Raw genomic sequence first — 17,808 nt, 5'->3', positions numbered from 1 at the left:
AATAAATGTAAATTCCCACAGAATGACATTAGATAATACTTCTTTACTAATTCTTACTTTCTTAACTGTGACTCTACCAGCGCCAAGCAAGGTTCGAAAATGAAATTAAGAGAAGGAATAATCTTGAATGTTTTTCAAGATAAGGGAGTTACTTTTAGAACTGATGTCATATTCACAGGAGGAAGAAAGGAACTTCGGATGCACAAGTGATCATAATGAATTTACGACAATACCTGTCAGCAGACTAAATAGTTGTGCACATAAAATTCTATATAAAAATCAAAATACTGAAAAAAAATAAAAAATCTCAACTTGTGTGTGCCGCAACACTTGCAAATATTGCTCAAATTTGGTATAAGGAGAAAAGTAGCTCTAATTAAAACTAAAATTTTATATAAAAATCAAAATACTGAAAAAATAAGAAAAAAAATCAGTTGGTTTTTACCTCAACAATTGCAAATACTTCTTAAATTTGGTATCCAGAGAAAAGTAGCTCTAATTAAAACTGAAAACATATATAAAAATCAAAATACTGAAAAATAAATTTTTAAAATCAGTTTGTATATACCTCAGCACTTGCAAATAATGCTCAAATTTGGTATCCAGTGAAAATTAGCTCTAATTAAAACTGAAAAAATATCTTAAAATCAAAATACTGAAAAATAAATTTTTAAAAAATCAGTTGCTTTATACCTCAACACTTGCAAATACTGCTCAAATTTGATGTCCAGAGAAAAAAAGGTCTAATTAAAATACAAAGTCTATATAAAAATCAGAATAATGAAAAATAAATTTGAAAAATCACTTGCTTTGTACCTCAGTACTTGTAAATATTGCTCAAGGAAAGGAGCTAGTTCCAATTAAAATTAAAAACCTATATAAAAATAAAAATTAAGAAAAATTAAGAAAAAAATAAGTCGGCTGATACCTCAACACTTGTTAGCATCGTACGAAAATCTCCACCTTCGTCGTTTGCCGTGAATTTCAAAGCCAAAGTTTCAAGTTCCGCTTGATTTCGTCGACCAAAAGTTTCCAGTTCCCAGGTGAGGATGCACAGTTGACGGTCTCTCAGTCAATTAGTTCTCTTTCTTCAGGAAGTTGCAGGTGTTTCGTATGTGCCCAGCCATTTGTCTTCTGTATAATAATAATAATAATAATAATAATAATAATAATAATAATAATAATAATAATAATAATAATAATAACACACACACACACACACACACACACACACACACACATATATATATATATATATATATATATATATATATATATATATAGAGATAGAGAGAGAGAGAGAGAGAGAGAGAGAGAGAGAGAGAGAGAGAGAGAGACTTCTAAAAGAAGTACCTTGAACTCCAAATAAACTACTACAATACTAGCAGAAGCAGATCACAGAACCAGTCATTCAACACCTCCCCCTCCCCCCGAAGTCTATTCTGGAGCGCAAATGAATCCCGGGTTCCAGGAACGTTTTAAGATTTTTTTATACCCATTCCCAATTTTTTTTTTCCTTTCCATTCCTGGAGACACAAACACGTCTTCTCGAGTGCTTCGTTGTCTCCCCGTTGTCCTCTCCTCGTCAGGAATGATGAAGGAGGCACTGCTGAGTCCTGCGACGGACGAGGAACCGTCATTTAACTACCATTCCCTTCGGAGTCGTCCCGACGAGGGCAACAGAAATTCCCCCCCTCGAGGAAATTGCATCGGACAGTCAGGACGGGAAGACGAGTGCCTTGAGTGGCATTTTGGGACTAATGCTTCTCTCTCTCTCTCTCTCTCTCTCTTCTCCTCGCGAGGCAATGCTTCAGCTAATTCTCGCCGCCCCGCCGGAGGAACTGGAATGGGTTGCAAGGCTTTTTTTTTTTTTTTTTTTTTGAGGGTGCTGTGGGGTCTTTTGGGGGGGTGCCTTCGTTCCAGATACAGGCTAATGGGACGTTTCGATTTTAAGACTTTAAGAACTTTTTTTTTTTCAGGAACGTACAAGGTTTATTGTCTTACAGTGCTGGCAATAATGTTTACTTTAGTAAACACTTGTTTTTCTCAGTTGCTTATGATGATGTGGGCCTCTCTCTCTCTCTCTCTCTCTCTCTCTCTCTCTCTCTCTCTCTCTCTCTCTCTCTCTCTCTCTCAGTAAAGAATAGAATATTAAGTGACTACTACAGTATAATGGGATGTAAAAATTGCTGCAATCTCTCTCTCTCTCTCTCTCTCTCTCTCTCTCTCTCTCTCTCTCTTTTATCTAATCCCAAACCCCTTACTTAACACTTGACCAGTGTTATATATAACCTCTCTCTCTCTCTCTCTCTCTCTCTCTCTCTCTCTCTCTCTCTCTCTCTCTATCTATATATATATATATATATATATATATATATATATATATATATATATATATATATATATATTACTTTACTTGGTTCATTCTCTGTCTGGTCCCAAACCCCTTTCCACAAAGATTAACCCTTGACCAGTCAGCCTGTTAGTTCGTAAATATAATCTCTCTCTCTCTCTCTCTCTCTCTCTCTCTCTCTCTCTCTCTCTCTCTCTCTCTCTCTCTAAAGACTAGAAGATTAGGTAACAACTAGAGAAGGATGGGATGTAAAAATTGTTGCTCAACATTAATTCGAAATGGAAATGTAGTGAGATTGAATATTATTATTATTATTATTATTATTATTATTATTATTATTATTATTATTATTATTATTATTATTATTATTATTGATGTTAAATGAATCAAACTGGTTAAAATATAATGGTAAATTCAGGCATGCAAGAAGGAAATGTAATTTTGAGATTGAAATATAAAGAATTGAATTGAATTGAACTGAATACAGAATTTAGGCCAAAGGCCAAGCACTGGGACCTATGAGATCATTCAGCGCCGAAACGGAAATTGACAGTACAAGGTTTGACAAGGTGTAACAGGAGAAAAACATCGCAGTTGCACTATGAATCAATTGTTAGGCGAGAGAGTGGAAAGTAAGATGGATGAAAAAGAATATGAAAGGAGGTACAGTAAAAGGAACGAAAGGGGTTGCAGCTAGGGGCCGCGTGAGGTGCACTGGCTGCACTACCCCCCCCCCCCACCCCGGAGGAATTAAATATATATGAAGGAGAAAGCTGTGAGGTATATTAATGGATATCTTGAGGGGCATATTCCAGTCTTATATTCTGTGAGCAAAAATAAATATTTAAGTGTCTCAGATATTCCAGGAAGTCTTGGTTACCTAATTGTCAATATTGTGGAATACAATTTATGTGTTTTCAAATAAGATACTTGTGGAATACATTTTTATCTATTTGTTAAATTACAATTTGTTTGTAAATAAGTGAGTGGGATCTCTCCTTTCTATATTTCCCTTTACTTGCTCTTATTCCTTCCTAATGAACACCTTAATATTCTTTGGAAGCTTGAATTTCAAGTCGAAGGCCCCATTAGTGGGCTTGCTTCATATGAATAGGTTTCATCTTCTGAATGAAAATAATAATAGTAATTTTGAAGACCAATAATCACCTTAATGTGTTGTATTCATTATAACATCCTGAGATCTTCACAGTGATAATTAATTATTCTCTTCTCTTATCAGGCGAGATTACGCCTGATTTTATAGCGTGAATAATACGCTTTGCGAAATTTCCCAGGATTCGCGTTGCATCAATATATATTTGGGTACATTTTGCAATCTGTTGTATTGCAGGCTGAAAGCTGTGTGTTGAAACAGACGGCAACTAAGCAAGGCACGTCGGTAGAACGATCTCTCTCTCTCTCTCTCTCTCTCTCTCTCTCTCTCTCTCTCTCTCTCTCTCTCTCACTCTCTCTCTCTCTCCATAAAACAGTGAAACATTTTCATAAAATGTTTGAAAAATTGCGTTTGAAATATAAGGAACGTCTCTCTCTCTCTCTCTCTCTCTCTCTCTCTCTCATAAAACAGTGAAACATTTTCCTGGTAAAATGTTTGAAAAATTGCGTTTGAAATATAAGGAACGTGAGTAGAACGATCTCTCTCTCTCTCTCTCTCTCTCTCTCTCTCTCTCTCTCTCTCTCTCTCAGAGAAAATACTTGTGTGGAATAATGTCAGCTTCATAACAGTAAGACATTTGTCTGTTAAAATGCGTGAAAATAGTTTTTTTTAATAAAAAAAATCATCATTAAATAATAAGTGAGTATATTAAGCTCATAGCAGATACAATGACCTGAATGATCTCTCTCATTGACTCTGCATTCATTATCATGCATTATCATACATTTGCAACTCAAAAATGAATAGATATCTGCCATTCAATGAATTAAACTATGCAACTCAGCTTGTAAAAATTGAAAAAAAAATAAGTATCACAAATCATAAGCATTTGCAACTTATAAACGAACAGACGACACTTAATAAGCTATTAGTAATTATGCTACTCAGCTCTGTAAAAATAAAAAAAAATAATTATAAATGTCACAAATAATAATAAGTGACTCTCTGAATAATTACTTTTCAGTTCATGTGCATTTAAGATTAAATTATTACCTCTTCATAACTCCATCATTCTGACATTAAACATATCTCACTCATTTTCCCGACTCGGTCGAGATTAGTTTGACAAACACAGTAGCAGAGAAATATAAAACACGGAAATGACTCACAGCCCCGGAAGCACTTAATGGGAAATCAATTCCCCATTCTATTTCTAGAGAGAGAGAGAGAGAGAGAGAGAGAGAGAGAGAGAGAGAGAGAGAGAGAGATGATCTAGCACCGCAATTGTCGAGATCATGAATCCGGCGTTTCAACTGACCGAGTATAATTTGCGCATCGTAAAGCTTCCTTTGTTCATTTGCCGAAGTTGCGTCAAGGCACGCCAGCTTGCGTGTTCCCTATTGGGGGGCGGGTGGCGTTGCTCCCCCTCCCCATGAAGGGGGAGGGGGTGGGTAGGGGGTATTTCAATGCCCGAGGTCCTAAGTTGGGATCATTCGAAAGGGTTTTCTCCAAGCCGTTTGTCAGAAGGAACGGTAATTGAAAACGAAGCAGCGAGAGGCGGAACGGTCTGTAAATTTCGGCCTCAAAGGGAGGGAGGCGAGGGGAAAGTCGTTTACACACGCGCGTGCGCGCGCATACACACTTACACATACACACACCCACACCCACACACACATTCATACACTCGCACGCTCACATACACACACACATTCACACACGTAAACACATTCACGAGCTCACTCTCACACACACATATCCACACACGTAAACTCATATCGTCAACTCGTCTCCAGAAATAATATTATACCATCTTGTCAGCACAAATCCTTAGATCCGAACGTAAACATATGAATATTTTTCAAGGATATTTTCTAGTATATTTTTAAATAACCTCCTTAAACATTCATAAACACATGCAAGGACACATTCACACATCCGCAAAAACAAAATATAATCCCAGTTTCGTAAGAATACCGCCAATTCCACCTCCAGGGAGCGTATACTGTATAACCAGAGCTTTTAATCAAACACCGCGAAATCTCTCTCTCTCTCTCTCTCTCTCTCTCTCTCTCTCTCTCTCTCTCTCTCTCTCTCTCTCTCTCTCTCCCTCCCCATCTGCAGCAAGAAAGGCAAAGTATAACTCACTTACAAGAAACCCCAAAAAGAGAAGAGCAATCAGATGATTGCAAAACAAACCCTGGATAATGCAGACTGGAAATGGCTTCTGTTGACACGGGTCGTGCTCCTTCAGTGTGTGTGGAATCAGCAGCCCCCGGTCGACTTTTCGAGATTTTCTTTCATGAATCCGATTTGTCATCTCTCCAGATTGTTTCCCCAGGTTTTGCCTCTTTTTTTAAAAGGCTTCTTTCGCGGTTTGGCCGCTCGTGATTTTTCCTTGTGGGGTTGTTTTATTATTCAGCTGTGTTTTCGTTTGTTTTGATATTTTCTTTTTTTAGCTTAGTATTATTTAATCGCTTCGAGCAAAGCTCTTTTCCGCATACGTTTTGGAATAATGATCTCACACATATGAAATGGTAGGAAAATGCTGAAAAAATATAATGTTTATCTTTCTTATATATAATGATAAAATATCAAAGTGTTTATGTATACTGTTGAAATTAATTTATTTTTTTTCAGCTATTGTGAAAAATAGCCTTTTTTCAGAAATAATTTTTTTTTTATTTGAATGGATCCTGAATTTTAGAATATTTATCTTATATTGAATAATAATAATAATAATAATAATAATAATAATAATAATAATAATAATAATAATAATAATATTAATAATAATAATAATAACTATCAAAATGTTTACGTATACCGTTGACATTTATTTTTTGCAGTTACTGTGAAAAATAATATTTATTTCAGAAATGTCATAATTTTTTTCTATTTGAACGGATCCTGAACTTTGTACAATTTCCCGGTGCAAGACTAAACCGCATTTCTCTAAAATAATTTCCCCGGGAAATCTTAATGTCATTTACGACGACGGTGCATTAAATGTCTTCATATAATTTGGGAACTGTAGAAGACTATGTCCTCTAATCCAGAATATACAAGAAATACTAAGTCAAATCTAAAGTCAATATGGATATTGAAGAAAATATTTGATATCTCGACTCATTTGCTTGAAAATTTCTTGCTGAATTTATCTTTAGTAGTTTTACTTTGCAAGATTAAGCACGTAATTTCTTCATTTAACTGAAAACAGTATCTATCCAGATATGTGAATTGAACTGAATACAGAATTTAGGCCAAATGCCAAGCACTGGGACCAATGAGGTCATTCAACTAACGGAAATTGAGAGTAAAAGGTTTTAAAGTTGTAACAGAAGGAAAACCTCAAAGCATTTTCACCATGAATCAATTGTTGGCAGAGGGCGGAAAGTAAGATGGAAGAAAGAGAATATGTAAGGAGACACAGTAAAAGGAGCTAAAGGGGTTGCAGCTAGGGGCCTAAGCTGCAAAGAACCTTAAGTAATGTCTACAGTGCACCCTAAGGGGATCTAGATATTGGGATTAATTTGCTAGTAATCCTTACCGGATTCTTCTTGATAAATCCCTTTACCTGGATTAATTTGTTTGTACACTTCTTGCTGGCGTTTCTCCGTAAATCCTTTTACTCTGACAAAACCAGCTCTTTTGCTGGTCCGCTGGTACGGTCGCTAGTGTCGTGACATGCCGTTCAGATGTCGCGGGTTCGCGCCTCCCACCAAGCGATGAAAAAATCACTGGCTCTGTATCGTGATCAGTTACTGCTGCAGTTGGGGTCTGCTGCGGCGATGGGAGGTTGAAACCAAAATTCCTTGGAAGTCTGAATTTCAATTCAATGGCGCCTTTGGTGTACTTGTTCCATGTGAATAGGTTCCAGCTACCGAAATAATAATAATAATAAATAATAATAATAATAATAATAATAATAATAATAATAATAATAATAATAATTTCTTCATTCCCCTGAAAACCAAAACCCTCCTTCATACGGAGCACATCACCTACACTGACTGACTGAGAATTCTTCTTCTTCTTCTTCATCTTCCTCTTGTCTTGAGAACCACCAACTTTCCCACGATCACCCCGACGAGGACGCCAGAAACGTCTTGGAGGAAATTGCTTCAGACAAACTGAAGAAAAGAGAGAGAGAGAGAGAGAGAGAGAGAGAGAGAGAGAGAGAGAGAGAGAGGGCCACTCCAGAGCTAATGATCTCATCATTATGCCATGCTTCAGGTAAGACTCAGTCTCTGGGAAGAAGCACCACAGGATGGTAATATTTCCACCATTTTATTATTATTATTATTATTATTATTATTATTATTATTATTATTATTATTATTATTATTATTATTCAGAGGATGAACCCTGTTCATATGGAACAAGCTCACAGGGGCCATTGACTTGAATTTCAAGATTCCAAAGAATATGGTGTTCATTTCTGTATACGAATTTTCCATTATAATTAAATCCTATAAGGTTGGTCAGTATAACTTACAAACAGAATTGGTTTATTAAGCTTTTCCTGTCTGTATGAAGATGCTATCAGGCCAAAAAATTAAGTTACAAGGCACCACTTACAGACAGATTAAATTGATTAATCTTTCCATATCCCTGGTAAGTTACTATGCATTACTAATAAATAGACGGATTAAATTGATTAATATTTTAACGTCCCCATAAATGTACACACACACACATACACACACACACACACATATATATATATATATATATATATATATATATATATATGTATATATATATATATATAATATTTATATATTAAATATATATATTATATATATGACTGTGAAATATTTTCTCTAAAACAGAATTCCATCAAATATAATGCCCATACAAAAAAATATAGAAAATAAAGACTATATTTCATAGACCAAGCTGTCTCCCTATTTGTCTGAGGAGAGAGACAGTTTGGTCTCTGAAATATAGCCTTTACTTCCTACATTTTATATAAATTATATATATATATATATATATATATATATATATATATATATATATATATATATATATATATATATATATATATATATATATATATAAATATATACATGAATATTATTATGTATGTACTCACATGTTTCTTAAGGATATAATGCTACAGTATTAACATTTGTAAACAATCATTTTCCCGTCTCAACTTACCTTCCTTTCAATTCCGTCAAACCTTCATTTCTACATACAAAAACAGTCATTCACATTCTACAGTATATCCCCTGAATAACAAAAAACCCCATTAGCAAGAATTTCGTGACAATTTCACTAATAGGTCAGGAGACAACCTCGAATTTGGAACTGGAATTGGAATGTAGAATTTAGGCCAAAGACCAAGCACTGGGGAGGCCTATGAGGTCATTCAGCGCTGAAAGGGAAATTGACAGTAAGAAGGTCTGAAAGGTGTAACAGGAGGAAAGCCTCGCAGTTGCACTGTGAAACAATTGTTAGAAATAATAGAAAGTAAGTAAGTATACCTTAGTTTTACCAGACCACTGAAAGTCAGATGGAAGATAGAGAACATGAACGGAGGTACATTAAAAGGAGTGAAAGAGGTTGCAGCTAGGGGCCGAAGGGACGCTGCAAAGAACCTTAAGCAATGCCTACAGTATACCACCTTGAGGTGCATTGACGGCTCTACCGCCCTACTGGGAACTCGAATTTGCAGAGAACCATTAACGGAAAGGAAAACCATTTTGGTCTACGTAACACTGCGAGAAAACTGCCTCCCAACGAATTTTATGCGGTGGCTACTTCTAGTTTTCTGAAAAGAAAACTATTGTGCCGGCTTTGTCTGTCCGTCCGCGATTTTTTCTATCCGCATTTTTCTGTCCGCCTTCAGATCTTAAAAACTACTGAGGCTATAGGACTGCAAATTGGCATGTTCATCATCCACCCTCCAATCACCAAACATACCAAATTGCAGCTCACTAGCCTCAGTAGTTTTTAATTTAATTTAGGTTAAAATTAGTCATAATCGTGCGTCTGGCAACGATATAGGCCAGGCCATAACCGGACCGTGGTTAAAGTTTCATGGGCCGCGACTCACAGTATTACACCGAGACCACCAAAAGATAGATCTGTTTTCAGTGGCCTTGATTATACGCTGTACAGAAAACTCGACTGTGCCGAAGCAACTTCGGCGCATTTCTTACTTGTTTACAGCTAAAATTTAATTATCGTAATGATTTCCAGGTAAGATCATTTTTTTTTAATTTAATGACTTCATATTTTCCACCTGGCCGGAACTGGGAGGGTTTTAATTGCTTCTCGTCTCATGAAATGATCCGTGAATATGTTTTGCAGCGAGATGAAAGCCTGTCATTGGTGGCACAGAGATCGTGGGTTAAATTAAAACTTTTTTTTGTTAAAGCTGAGTCTATGTTTAAACTGAGGTTTTTGTTAAAACTGGGGTCTATGTTAAAACTGGGGTTTGTGATAAAATTGGGATTTATGTTAAAACCGCGTCTATGTTAAAACTGAGGTTGATGTTGAAACTGGGGTTTATGTTAAAACTAGGGTTTGTTAAAACTGGGGTTTGTGTTAAAATTGGGGTTTATGTTAAACCTGAGGTTCATGTTAAAACTGGAGACTATGTTAAAACTGGGGACTATGTTAAAACTGGAGTTTATATAAAAATTGAGGTTTATGTTAAAACTTGGTTTTATGCTAAAACTGGGGTTTATGTTAAAAATGAGGTTTATCTTGAAACTGGGGTTTATGTTAAAACCGAGTTTTCTGTTAAAACTGAGGCTTGTTTTAAAACTGGGTTCATGTTAAAACTGGGGTTTATGTTAGAACATGGGTTTACGTTAAAACTGAGGTTTATGGCAAAACAGAGGTTTATGTCAAAACAGAGGTTTATGTTAAAACTCAGGTTTATGTTAAAATTAGGGTTTATGTTAAAACTGAGGTTTATGCTAAAACTTTGATTTATATTAAAACTGAGTTTTATGTTAAAACTGAGGCTTATATTAAAACTGGTTTATTTTAAAACTAAGGTTTATGTTATAACTGGGGTTTATGTTAAAACTGAGATTTGTATTAAAACTGAAGTTTATTTTAAAATGGAGGCTTATGTTATAACTGGGGTTTATTTAGCTCAGGTTCATGTTAAAACTGGGGGTTATGTAAAAATTTAGACTTACATTAAAACTGGGGTTTACATTAAAACTGAGGTTTATGTTAAAACTGGGGTTTATGTGAAAACAGGTTTATTTTAAAACTGAGGTTTATGTTAAAACTGTTTTTTTTTAATCAAGTACATGTTAAAACTGGGATTTATGCCAAAGTTGAGGTTTAAGTTAAAACTGGGGTTTATATTAAAATTGATGTTTATGTTAAAACTGGTGTTTATGTTAAAACTCAGGTTTATGTTAAAACTGGGGTTAATGTGAAAACTGGGGTTTGCGTTAAAAGTGAGGTTAATGTTAAAACTGAGGTTTACGTTAAAACTGGGGTTTATATTAAAACTGAGGTTTATGTTAAAACCTGGGGTTTAAGTTAAAGCGCTTGCCGCCGAGCTCCCCGATGACGGAAGATAAACCTTTACATTTTAATTTGAACAATAAACTTTCAACCTGTCACGTGTTTTGTCTGATTAAATTTAATAGGAAATATATTTCAAGCAACTTAGCAATGGCATTCGTATATATGTTAATATCAGTGTTTTTTTTTATAGGTTACGTATATATTAAATAATCTACCAATTGTATTGCCATATATAGTAATATCAGTCATTTTTGTCAGTCTATGAATAAATTAAATATGTATGTATGTATATATATATATATATATATATATATATATATATATATATATATATATATATATATATATATATATATATATATATATATATATATATATATGTATATGTGTGTGTGTGTGTGTGAGTGTGTATGTGTGAAATTTAATGTGGTTACTAGGATTGTCATCCCTGCAATAACCGGCCGATTGGTAATTTTGCTGTCACTAGCAATTCACTTGTTTACCTGTTCTCTCTCTCTCTCTCTCTCTCTCTCTCTCTCTCTCTCTCTCTCCATAATGAACTTCGCTCGAACCCGTAGCACTTAAAAACACTTGCCCAAGTTTTTCACAGCTTCCTGTTTCCCCCGAAAACTTTCAAAGCACACTTGTATTACCCAACAACGGAAGACTTATATAAAATCAAGTGAACCTTTATGGCTTACTTTTGTTTATCTGCAATTTCTTCTTCTGCCAGGAAAAGCTAAGTGTCCTGGTTGTCCCGTTGGCTTCTTGTATCTAAAAAGAAAAATAAAACAAAGCGTCAGAAACTGACTGAAACTTCATAAAAATCTGCAAATTCAACCTCCTATAAAGGCTAATGCACATTATACCATCACGTCACCGACACGTCACGTCACGTCACCGTCCCATCAGCCGTGCCTTGTATTCACACTATCCATCACCCGTTCAGTTCGTGCCCAATCTCAGTTACTCAGTTTTTTTTAGCGGTAAGAAACTTGCATCAGCATCGTCACGTCACGTCGAAATATTCTTTCCAAGAAAACGTGTCGTGATGCGACGGTGGATGACGTGTGCTTGACGGTGACGTGACGTTATGGTGTGAACAAGTCCATTTGATTACATGCAAGAAATTCCACGTACTTTGACGTGACGTGATGTGTCGGTTACGTTATGGTATAATGTGAATCAGCCTTAGATCCTACTAATCATCTTACAAGGACATTTTATAGCTTTTTTTCACTTCTTAGTATTAAATGACTCAACCGAAAAATTCAGCTTCTCTCTAGGTTTACAAAGCGCTTGAAATCTTATCTGTTATTATTATTATTATTATTATTATTATTATTATTATTATTATTATTATTATTATTATTCAGAAGACGAACCCTATTCCTATGGAACAAGCCCACCAAAGGGGCCACTGACTTGAAATTCAAGCTTCTTAAGAATATGTTGCTCATTAGGAAGAAGTAAGAGGAGGTAAAGGGAAATAAAGAAAGAGGAGATCTCACTTATTAGAAATAAAAAATAAATTAATGAATTAGTAAACAGACAAAAATGTATTGAAAGGCAAAGAGAATAGCATTCGGGTAGTAATGCATTGCATCTTGCACGACATCCTCAGTAAAGAGACTGCTCGACAGTCCAGAGGTGTGAGGAATAAAGGACCTCTGGAACTGAGAAGTTCGACAGCGAGGCACATTTGCTGCATATTGCTGTTACGTAAAGTCTTACAAAAACCTTGCAGCATTGCGTTTCCCTCGAAGGCTTGCGAGCCAGCACTCTTCGTTCTCTCTCTCTCTCTCTCTCTCTCTCTCTCTCTCTCTCTCTCTCTCTTTGAGAGAACTTACTTACGCAATCTTGTTATGGCTGAATTCACTTCTTACACTGCTGCATAACACACAGGCTGTTTTTAATACATTCTTACTAATTTTAACATTAAATATGAAAAAGCCTCTTCACTATTATTTCACGAGGCATAAATTCCTAAATAATAATAATAATAATAATAATAATAATAATAATAATAATAATAATAATAATAATAATAATAATAATAATAATAATAATAACAGATGGTTGGCCGTTGAACGCCAGACAAGGAACTAATTCCCTTGTCTTCCAATCTCAGTCCTAATTCAAATTATGGTTATTTATCAGGATCAATATCTGTGCATGACCAGACAAATTCATTAATCCCATTCCGACTTTCGACCTTTGTGAATCCCTACACAAATCCGCAATGATTAAAATTCAATTATGACAGCGTAAAGGAAGATATATCTAGCATTCTACATAATGGATTGGAATATAGAGTTTAGGCCAAAGGCCAAGCACTGGGACCTAGGAGGACATTCAGCTCTGGAAAGGAAATTGAGAGTAGGTAGGTTTGAAAGGTTAACAGGAGGAAAACCTCAAAGCAGTTGCACTATGAATCAATTGTTAGGAGAGGGTGGATAGCAAGAAGGAAGAGATATGACTGGAGGTACAGTAAAAGGAACGAAAGGGGTTGCAGCTAGGGACCGAAGGGACGCTGCAAAGACACCTTTAGCAATGCCAACAGTGCACCCGGGGCCTTTGCGTCGTAAGCAATACTGAGAATATACTAGGCATTCCTTTATCAAACCGACTTATAAGACTTTTACAGTGGTATGAAATTTTGTCCAAGTTACTTGTGATTAATGTCAATCCTAATAATTAAAATGATTCAAATGAATAATTTTCGGTCACGCCCAATGATTTTGCCTATATCATGACGTCAAGCAAGCCTAGTAATTACATTTTTCATATGTGATCAACAAGATTAACGTAATTTATCTCGATCTCTTAATTCAGGGCTGACAATTAGCGACAAGCATTAAAACATTTCATGCATTTTCAGTGCAGTTATTTAAATCCATTCCTACTGCCTTCTAGGGGGAAATGCTTTTATTTCTGGAAATAGTTAATTTTTTACGTTAGTCATTTTATAATTAAAATGCAACGAAAGGCAATTGGCTGTGCTTGCTCCTTGAGATACTACTACCGGAGGTTCTCGGCTACAGAGGGAAAATACCAACCGATTTGGAAGGGGTCCCTGTCGATTTGGCCATACGTCATTTAGGCAGTAACGTCCAAACCGGCAAACGGCCGAAATGGGTGTATATAATACTTTTATCCCCGAGGGGCTAGTACTAAACAAGCGTCCCAATGGAGCTTCCTCTATATCTTACGGCCTAAACTTCTCTTGGCCTCAAGTTGTGACGGCCCAATAGGTTCACGGCCGAAAATACAGCCTAATCTTCCCGAACCTTTTGGAAAGTATGTAGTTTCTTTTAGCTTATTTTAAAACAATTTAAATGTAAATATTGATAAAAGGATATATCAAACCAAGAGATCCTCCCACCACTAACCGAATAAACTATTCAACGGCCTATTTCAGATTAATCAACTACTTCGAAAACTTTGAAAGCGTGAAAAAATATTCACTTCAGTCATACGGACCATATTACTTTGAGATAATACCCAGTATTGAAAGGCAAACTGCCTAACTGTTAAAACACCTGGCTGAAGTTTTTTTTTTTTACCTTTTATTTCTATACTCACGTATTAATATTTAAAGTACCTCAAACCGTAGGAATTTTTATTTTTATTAAGCTTGTCAATTTGTTTCATAAATTAATGGTACAACTACTTTTAGACACCTTGGCGGCCAGACTAGGGCATGCTTTCGTTTAATATTGAGTGCCATTAAACCATTTCACCATTCAAACTAACTTTTCTTAAGTAATAACTTAATGCGTAAAACAAAACCTTCACCAGATATTGAGTCATATCTAATTCACTTTCCAAGAGTAGAGATTAATTTTAAATTTGTAAAACAAATTCCGTAGTTTAATATTAAGGTTTGCCACGCATGTTGAGTCTTCATTCCAATTCACTTCTCAAAGTGAAAGATTGAATTTTAATGTGTAAAAGAAAACTAGTAGACGTTGGCCATAACCATCAGATACAGTATTCATTCTAATTCTAATTCAATTTAGAATGTGTTAAGCAAAACTGGTAGTTTATTAAGTTTGCAATAACCTCCACCAGATAGAATGAATCATTCTTACTTTTCAAAAGTGACAGACTGAATTTAATGTAAAAGGCAAAACTGGTAGTTCAATATCAAGGTTTGTCATAACCTTTACACCGGATACTGAGTCTTCATTCTAATTCACCTTCAAAGTGAAAGATAGAACTTAAATGTGTAAAGCAAAACTGGTAGTTTATTAAGGCTTGCCATAACCTTCACCAGATCGTCATTATAACTTTTCAAAATTGAAAGACTGAATTTAATGTAGAATGCAAAACTGGTAGTTCAATATTAAGGTCTGCCATAACCTTTACACCGGATACGGAGTCTTCATTCTAATTCACTTTCAAAGTGAAAGATTGAATTTAATTTAAATGTGGACAGAAAAACTGGTAGCTTAGTATCAAGGTTTGCCATAACCTTCTCACCAGATACTTTGTCTTCTTTCCAATTCAGTTTTCCAAGTTTTAAGATAAACTATAAATAATTTAAATGTGTAAAGCAAAACTGGTAGTTTAATATAAAGGTTTTCCATAACCTTCACACCTGATACAAGTCTTCATTCTAATCCACTTTAGAAAGTGAAAGACAATTTAAATGTGTTAATCAAAACAGCTGTAAGTACAGATATGAGATATTAATGTACATTTATTGCCTACACAATTATATAATTATATCTTCTCAAAATCCTTAACCACTCCAATTAATGTTTACTTCAGTAATTATTACACACCTGGACGCAAGTTCAGCTGGATATTTCGAAGTGAACAATAGCAAATAATGAGGCCATGTATCTAAGAGTCAGTTCCTTTGAGAGATATGCAAACTGTCGCAACTCTAACGATTCAAGTGCTTCGATTCAAGTGCTTCGATTCAAGTGCTTCGATTCAAGTGCTTCGATTCAAGTGCTTATTACTTGAAAATCGTTATTCTAACGATACCATTAAATTACTTATAACTTCCAGGCCGTCAAATGAACTAAGCTGTTTTTCTGACCACCATGATCTGCCGAGAGAAGGAAAATTACTAGCTAAATAACCTACTACTGGATATAAAGTGTCTAAAAAATTACACTAAGTTTATGAAAAGCAAAATTATCTTTTTGCAGAAAGACTGGACAACAGATCTGGATAAAGATTTAAAAATGATGACTTACTAGATCCTTCAAACTAAATCAAACTTATCCTTACTGTAAATTACGTTTAAGTGATAACTTCAAAAGGTAATTATGATTTTTAAATACTAACCCTAAACGACAATTACCAAATTATTAACTTTAATAAAGGAAAGTTTGGCCTAAAATTAAACTAAGAAACCGCTTACCAAATATTGTAGGTATATTTTAAGAGTTCCCTAAATAAATGCAAGTTCCCTAAATAAATGCAAGCCCCCCTCTGGCGTACGGTAGACCGAAGTCTACCGTACGCCAGAGGAGCTCCTCCCCGCTTCAGGGGCGCCGCCCCTGAAGGGGGAGGATTAGCTTGCTGTAATGGTTTGGATATACTAAAAGTAGGAAAATTCCTTACCTCCTAATTCTGAGAGAAAAATAGTTACCAACGAAGCCTCGAAGATTCAAGAGGGCTACTTTCACACAGACGAAATTGGTGGGGGAGGGGGGTGGTCTCCAATCACATCTGAAAGGCATATGGATTTTAATAGCAATGTGGAAGTTTTCCAAGTACACGTGTATTTGAGTAAACTAACTGAAAAAGTCGGAAGACAGAACTACCTTTAAAAATAAAAGGCCTCAATTCAGCACAAATACTTAGAAATATTGAATTACATAAATCACTACATAGATCAGCAGCACAGCCTTTAAAACAAGACTAAAAAAAAAAGCCAAGTGAGCATGCATAAATGAGAAAAATATTGAGTAACAATTACACCATTCAAAAACGTAAAAACCAAACTAAAGCCAGTTTCTTATAAGAGGGCAAAACCACCATGAGAAAAATTGAAATTCACAAATTACATTTTAACTCTTAAAAACAATCTAAAGCCAAAAACCAAACTAAAGCCAGCTTCTTAGTAAACGAAAATTACGTTAAAAAAAAAAAACGCTATAAACTAGTCTTAACGACATCTTATCAAAAGGCAACACAAAAAAAATACTGAATGACGTAAATTACAAAATATTGTAACAAAACACTAAAACGCCAAGACCAAACTTTCGCCAGCTTTTCTCAAAAAGTAACAAACTACGAGAAAAATACCGAATTTCATAAATCATTACATTTAAAACAATAAAACGCTAAAAACCAAACTTACCACCAGCACTTAACGAAAAGGCAAAGCTGAACAAACTAAGGGAAATATCGAATGACAAGTTGTTACGTAGATCACTAAAACAACACTTAAAACAATAACACGCTAAAACCAATCTAACGCCAGCTCTTCACAAAAAGTAAACACTAAACAAAAACGACTTACCGTAGAGCAATTCCAATACAACAAGCGAAAACCAAACAACGCCGTTCACTAGCACCTGGAAACACGACGATTATCAATATACTAACTCTTTACACCTCTCGGGTAAAGGACGTTTGCTCTCTTGTTACTATCAGAGGCTTAAAAGCCAAGGATGACGGAAGGTGGAAGCAGTCTTCTTTACAGAAGGCTCAAAGTCATTGGCCGCGCAAACCATAGATGGCAGCACAGACGAACTGATGGTTTACCAGCGTGAATTGTTGATAATTGTTGATGACGATACATAATAAGGAAATCAGTATATGATGGATTATTTTCCGCATTATTTAATATACGTAATTATTATTATTA

The 17,808-nt window shown here is 35.2% G+C and overlaps 1 long non-coding RNA gene across 3 annotated transcripts in view; it reads right to left on the bottom strand.

Moving 5' to 3' along the window:
- LOC136826538 (uncharacterized) overlaps nucleotides 1-17,587 on the bottom strand; it is a 47,243-nt gene extending 29,656 nt beyond the window's left edge. The window contains exons 1-5 of one of the 3 annotated variants that reach the window (XR_010849647.1): nucleotides 17,461-17,587; nucleotides 16,557-16,664; nucleotides 15,764-16,035; nucleotides 11,675-11,747; nucleotides 929-1,134 (exon numbers count right to left, since the gene is read on the bottom strand). This is a non-coding gene — a long non-coding RNA (uncharacterized lncRNA). Of the gene's footprint in view, nucleotides 1,135-11,674; nucleotides 11,748-15,652; nucleotides 16,036-16,556; nucleotides 16,665-17,460 lie in introns of those variants that run through there. The other 2 variants (XR_010849646.1, XR_010849645.1) reach the window with 2 other exon arrangements.
- Between the last annotated feature and the right edge of the window lie 221 nt (nucleotides 17,588-17,808).

Source organism: Macrobrachium rosenbergii, chromosome 41 (assembly GCF_040412425.1).
Source record: "Macrobrachium rosenbergii isolate ZJJX-2024 chromosome 41, ASM4041242v1, whole genome shotgun sequence".
NCBI lineage: Eukaryota > Metazoa > Arthropoda > Malacostraca > Decapoda > Palaemonidae > Macrobrachium > Macrobrachium rosenbergii.
This window is presented reverse-complemented; position numbering and strand designations above follow the sequence as displayed.